Source organism: Berghia stephanieae, chromosome 5, assembly GCF_034508935.2.
Source record: "Berghia stephanieae isolate SIO BIC M18660-M18661 chromosome 5, UCSD_Bste_1.3, whole genome shotgun sequence".
In the NCBI taxonomy this organism is placed as follows: Eukaryota; Metazoa; Mollusca; class Gastropoda; order Nudibranchia; family Aeolidiidae; genus Berghia; species Berghia stephanieae.
Genome location: NC_088364.1, coordinates 81618843 through 81626342, shown reverse-complemented (window position 1 = coordinate 81626342; position 7500 = coordinate 81618843).

Sequence of the window (7500 nt, the reverse complement as noted above, 5' to 3'; positions counted from 1 at the left end):
TTTTTTTTTTTTTTTTTTTTTTTTTTTTTTTTTTTGGTTTTCCAACACGAGAAAGAATGAATGGTTACTAGATATGTTGTTTTTTAATACCTTGTCATTGTCTTGTTGTGCCCAATAGCAATAAGAACTACTAAAAATAGACATTGTTATGTTTGGCATATTTTATTGCCTTTTTTGTCTCTAAGTTCAAAGTATTATTCCTGTATTGTAAATATTGTAATTTATGTTATGTACGGCAAAGTCTATGATGGTTGTTACTATTTATGTCACCAAATAAATTTTGTTTTTCTATGGATTAAGATATGCCTATTCGAAATTACTATAAGATTTTACTATCAACAATATTAATGTGTTTATGCCTGCAAAGATGTAATTTTTAGGCTCGTCAACAGGTTTCAATTAGATGCATATTATATTGTTTATTATTCTTCAACGAAGTTGCAAAACCAAAATTGACACTATGAGACATATAAGATTAGCTGCCCCTTGTAAAAAATGGATAATGTAAGTATAAACTGAACAGTTTGATGCTCAAATTGTAACGATCATTGAGCTGAAAATCCTTGATGTCGGTGATGAGAATTAAGGGTGATAGATAGTTATTGAATCCAGAGGCCGTTAATTAACACAACAGTCTTAAGTTGCAATCTCAGTCAATTATAATTTCGTTTCAGTTGATTTCTTGGAGAATCATTAAAATTGTTATTATTTTTAAAAAACACACCCTAATTGATATACTCGATACACTAAAGTAAATAATACACGAAAACGATACCACCGGAAGTCGTTCAAACTTTTTTTATAGACAAAGTGTTTTTTTTTCTCAATGCCATCCTTTAAAAAGTAAAAGGATGCATTCCGACATGAAAGGTAGGAGGAAAACATCCTTCTTGGTAACATTATTAAGTGCCCTGTAGTCGATGCACCAGCGAACAGATCCACCTTTTTTCCGTACCAGCACAGGCGCCGCAGCCCAGCTTGAAGCCGAGGGTTATATTCCAATGATTCCATCTGTCAGTAGAGGATTAAATTAATGATTTAACCAGTTTACTACCGTACTTTGGAAAAAAAAATCTTATTTAAAAATTTGGCCAGAAAACTCGTCCTTCAAATTAAATCTATCTATCAATTTAGATGACTCTCATCTTGGCAAAAAAATTCAAGCCTGAGACTTCGCGAAATCTCAGGTTTGTGAGCTTTTGCCAAGATGAGATTCGTTTAAATCGATCGGTATTTGAAGGACGAGTTACTGGCCAAATTTTTAAATACGAGTTTTTTTTTCTAGAGTACGGCAGACAGTTAACTGGTTAAATAATTGCTTGATCCAAGAGGAAATATTAGCATAGCGCCCAAATAAAATCCTCCGTCTAGTCTAGTCTAGTCTAGTCTAGTCTCATTTTCCCCCTACTAGTTTTCTTTGATTTTCTACAGATTATAATAAAGATTTATGTAGAGGTGTAGATTTTGAATAAAGAAAAAAAAACAGACGACCATTTACAAGAAGATCGTAAATTGGATGCTATAAATAGTGATAGATTATTGTTTTTTGTTCAGTCCGTCATTAATTTTTTTTTTTTTTTAATTTCGACTTTTCGACATATCTACCCAGTTTCATTCATCGATTTTATGCATGTGTTCCCTTATGACACGAATGTGTCTATTCAATTCTACACAGTCAATCCAAGCACTACAAAATCATTAATGTGTATGAGAGATTTATTGACCTGGTTGTTGTTTATCAGGACCTTTCTAATTTATGATTATGAAAATACAATCTGAAGAAACACACCTTACGTATTGAGTTTATTATTTTATTCATGGAATGTTTTAAATGTTAACCAACCATCAACGTAAACTGCCGTGATACACATTTACTCTAAAATTAAGAAAGAATGTTTTTCATTTTTTGAATTGGCCGAGTGACCACTGTGACCCGGTAAGTCCTGGGTTCGAGCCCCGCTTCAGGCACTTTCGTTTTTTTCCTTGAGCAAGATTATTAACCCCCAATTTGCTCACTTGGACAACATGGTTGATTCCTATTGACATCAGACATCTTGTTTGATGAGTTATCTATATTCCTTCGTGGAATGCCTAGGCGACGATATCTTATGATGTCGTGGAGGAAGGCATTTTTTTTTTTGTTTCAAACGCAACCAACACTGAGCGTGTTTATATGATGGTTTCGTGACAATGACAGCAAACGGAAGTCCCAGTGTTGTATACGGAACTTTATAATATATGTTACAGTGAATGACATGATCTGTCGGATGGTGAAAAGGTTTGAACTGATTTATTGCCAGGTTTATTTAGAAGGTCATTTTTATAAATAATGAATTCCTGTCATAAATGATTAAATCAACCCTTTTTTGTAAATCTTCAGGAAATATCAAAGCTTAATTTCTCTTCTTAATATGTTTTACAGCTAGTCAAGTTGAAACAGTATGAAATTTGAGAAAAGTTGCTGGATACCTTTCCCATACAACTGACCATATTTTCAGGAAAAATCACCAGATTTACTTCTAATAAAGATTAAAATGCTCTGGGGAGCATATTCTTTCAGAAAATGCAAAACAAAGAAAAACGAAAAATGCAAATCCAAAATTTACACTTTCCGACTGGTTATGTCATGCACTGATACATATTTAAAATATTTGAAAAGGTGTGTATGAAACAGTGCCAGACAAAATGTTTATTTTACATCAGTGCCTGCTCCCTAATTTGTGACTTTGATTTTTACACATACAATTCACTTTACAGCAGTGTGTAAACACTGGCGGACGTTATAAGTCCTTTACAAAAAGTTCATCTGACAGGCGAATGTAACTATTTGTAAAGGAAGTTTAAAGATAGTTTTAATCAAATGAGTCTAATTTTCAAAAACCACAATATCACAATTGACAACAAAACATAGAGTTTTGAAGGCCTATGTATGGGCAACTATATCGCCATTAATGTATTGAACATCTTGCTCTCATGAGAAAGATAGAAGGTAAAAATAGTAAAGGTAGACCAAGAAAAACATAGTTTGAACAGCTGGGTGACAAAGAAAGAGAAGAGTAATATTGGTTTTCTGAGGTTATCTGATCAGAAAGATGAATGGCATACCATGATCCCCGATGGCTGGTGCAGACTTGGTACTTGAAGAAGAAGAAGAAGAAAGGAAGTTTATTTCATGTGGCCAGTTGAGTGTTTAAATGAGGTGGGGGGGGGGGGGGGAAGCGTGGCTATGGGTCAGCGTGACTCAGCGGTAAGGTCTTTGCTTCTTAGCCGAAGGGTACCGAGTTCGAATACCCGCCGCGCCTTGTGGCCTTGAGCAAGTAACCTCGCCCTAGCTCAGTTTCCGGTGATGCAATGCGGCTGATGCCTGGGTTATTCCAGTCTTCCCTTGGAATAGACCCTAAAGACAAATTTCCTCTATGGGATGAATAAAGGGATTTTATTTTTAATTTAGATAAAGTATGATGAGTCTAAAGACTTTGATAAATCCTCGGAAAGAGTTACGTTAAAAAGACATGCATTTTAACATATGTATTTAAAATGTTTATCTTTGTTGGAGTTTTAACTATCACTTTTCAACAAACAAAAAAGTTGAGCTTTCATATAGGGCAATAACCACTAAATGTGCTCAAAGCGCTTTATAAAGGGTCCCTGGTCGCGTCGAACGAGACATGACGCCTGTTAGGCGATATTTACAATTTGTTTCCGGACAGAGACAACGCTGTTAACAGCCAGGTACTCAATTTACACCTGAGTACGGTGAAAGAATGCGAGTAAAAAGCCTGTTTTTACAAGGATTCAACAATGCGCCGCTCAGAGAGGGGGCTCGAACTCAGGACATTCCGGTTCGAAGCCGAGTGTCACACCACAAGACCACATAGCCGCACTGAACTGTTCTAGGAGCAGGCTCAAATTTCGGCGAAGCCCGAGATACCTATGATCGACACAAGATATGACATGGAGATAAAGATAAAGATAAAGGGAGTAAATCTGACTCATGAATGAACAACACAAAACAAACGACGTTTCGGCCCTTGGCCTTTATCAAGTAAACACAGAATCTAATATTAATATATTTATATTCTGTGTTTACTTGATAAAGGCCAAGGGCCGAAAGTCCGAAACTAGTGCGGGGCGGTCCTTGGCAAGCTTAAGGACCACGGTCCTACGGTCCTTGGGAAATGAAGACCGCAAGGACCGGTCCTAGGACCGGTCCTTTTCGACATTGAACATTCCTGAGAGACTGTTGGAAATTCGAACCGGTTTGACCTTTGAGACCATGGGATCGTTCATTCTTGAACCGTTAAAGACCGCTACACGATGAAAACCGTGGTCTACAGGAGTAAAACACACGGAGTAGTCACACTCATTTCAAATTGTAACCTAATTAGAGAAGAGGGGTGATGCCTTCTTTATTTGCTCACCGTACTTCATTGTTACTTCGATAATTTAATAAAATTTGAAATTTATCCCCATTAACGAAGATAATGGCATCGCCCAAGGCGTTGATCGAGTTGTTCGTGGCGTTGATACACACACGCAACTCCTACCCCCCCCCCCCCCACACACACACACACACACACACATTAGAGGGCAGCGAGCATTGAAGAGTAAGAGAGAGACGTGAAGTTATAATAAGAGGGGGTGGATGAGGTAATAAGAGGGTCGATGGTGACTTTTCGCCAGATCTAACAAACTCAGCTACCCATTCATTGCTGAGTAGACAGGGATTCAGAAAAAAATCGACTGCACCCGGGATCGATCTCTGGCCCTTTGCGTATAAAGAGAGTGCTCTATCAACTGAGCTATCGGGGTCCCCAAATATTCTATTGGACTTTTTTAAAATTCAGACGTTATAACTGGGTTTTTTGGAAGGAAGAAACTAATGAAACTCATATTATTTGATTAGTAAAAACACCAACGAAATTTTAATATTATTGTATTATTTTAAATGACAACACTGCGATAGAAAGGAGTGGTGACAAGAGATGGACAAAAGAAAACAAAAAATCGGATTTGCTACTTGCTAGGTTCGACACACACACACACACACACACACAAACACACACACATCTTTAGTAGTCACATACATTTCAAACAATAACCCATTAGAGAAGAGGGGTCATGCCTTCACCATAGATCATTGTCATTGCGATCATTATGGTGTAGTAAATTTTGAAATTTACCCCGTATAATGGAATCGTCCAAGGCGTGCGTCTCCTGTTCCCCCCATCTCACACACGAAAGGGCGGTTTGCGGAGTGGAGGTTGGTGGTCGTCTGCCTGTATGGTCGTCTGTGTCGTTTAGTGTATGGCAAAGGGGGGTGGGTGCGATTAATTAAGTGGGATGGGTGGTGATTGGTGGAAGATAGGCAACCGAAGCAACGAATCGCTGGGGCAGGGTTGCCAGTTTGGCATTTTAAATGCCAGATTCCAAAAATCTGGCATTTTTGAAAACCGTTTGGCATTAGAAAAATCATTTGGCATTTGGCATTTTCATTTGGCATTTTCTTTTCTTGTATATAATACTTCAAATGACACCTTTTCTTAATTATTTCTAAACGCGTAAAAACAAACATCTTCACATTTCTTTTTCATTCTTAAAATCCAACCGTGGTGTAGTGGTTTAGCACTCCACTTAGTAGTCAGTAGGTAAATAATTACCCCAACAGGAAATTTAGTATAATTCAAAAAAAAAAACCAAAAAAAAAGAAAAGAAAAGAAAAAGAAAAGAAAACACGCAAGCCACCAGGATATGATAGTAAATTGTCTATCAAAAGTGAGTAGTTTTCTTAGTGGGGGTGGGAGTCAACAGACTTTGGCATCTTTTTGAGTGTTTTGGCATTTTTTGAGTCTTCCCCTGGCATTTTGTTGAAAAATAATCTGGCAACCCTGCGCTGGGGAAGTAGTAGGCTATGGCGCGAGACCGTAGGACCGTGGTCCTTGCAAGGACCGCCCCGCACTAGTTGAAAGGTGATAAGAAGTGAGGACCGCCGCCGATCTTCCCCTATGGGACCGGTCTTCGGTTCGCAGCTAAAAGACCGTCGGACCGCGGTCTAGACCGGTCTTCAGCGCGGCACTAGCCGAAACGTCGTTTATTTTGTGTTGTTCATTCATGAGTCAGATTTACTCCCTTTATCTTTATCTCCATTTTATTGACTCATTTAGGCATCTCTATTTATTAGTTTTACTATAAGATACGACACTATTAAGAGTAGTGAAATAAGAAATAACAAATATATGGCATGCAACTCTGGTTTACTTGTAATATTATGATAATGGTAAGATAAATGAAAGCTTGAATGGTTTAAAATGTATCAAAGTATTAAATCTGTTTAGCATTATAGAAAATATTCATTTATTGACAATAATAGACAAATTTAATTTTAATTTAAAAGTGTTGGCAAAATGGAAAGAATATCATAATCAACGGAGATGGGAAAACAAAATTGGAAAAAGGAAACAATAGTGTGTTGTCAAACGCCTGGTTCCAAACTCCTTGGAAGTGTGTGCTATGTGGTCTAGCGGTATGACACTCGCTTTCGGATTGGAAGGTCCTGGGTTCGAGCCTCGCTCAGCGCACAGTTGAGTCCTTGGAAAAGGCTCTTTACTCACATTTTCTCACCGTACCCATGTGTAAAATGAGTACCTGACCGTTAACAGCGTTGTCTCTGTCCGAAAAAATTATAATATCGCCTAACAGGCGTCATGTTTTGTCCTAAATGTCAAATGTTGTTGTTGGACATGGACTCTTTGTAAAGCGCTTTGAGCTTTTGTATTAGTCGGGTGCGAAGTTTTGGGGAAAATCCTGAAAATGGCTGGTAAGGAGAGAGTTAATAATATAATAATTCAATATGTATTCAATAATAATTATCCGGAGGATTGGTTACATACACACTACCAATGAGTTTGGAACCGGAAGAGGAGAAGGCATGATGTCACAACGTCCATGCTCTAGTATAAATATAATTTTTATAAAGTTTACATCAGATCAGTATGAAATGACATCTAATGACCATGCTACAATGACATTCTGTAGTCAACTAATATAGAGTAAATTCGCTTGTCATTGATTCTGTCTTTTACAGATAGTATGCGCTTGGCTAAGAAACTCACAACATTGCCATCCGGAAGTATAACGGACCACCACACAAAATTATGTGTAACCTTGAACGTTTATAGTCTAGTTAATACAGTTTATTGAGATTTACTCATAAAATCGGATGGCAAAAAAAACAATAACAAAGACCTGAGTGATGTCATCTTCGACTGAGCACTACTTTAAAATATCAAGCGTGGTGTAAAAGAGGAGGGTATGGACAATCATGTCATTAAATGTTTCAGATCAGTGCATCCACCATAAATCAACTATCAAAATACAAAGCTATATTCAAATTTTTAACAACAAAATAAACTCCAGCTCAAAGGGTTTTAGAATGGATCCCAAGTCAACAGCAACACGAGACATGACGCCTGTAAAGCGCCATTCCAATTTTTTTAACCA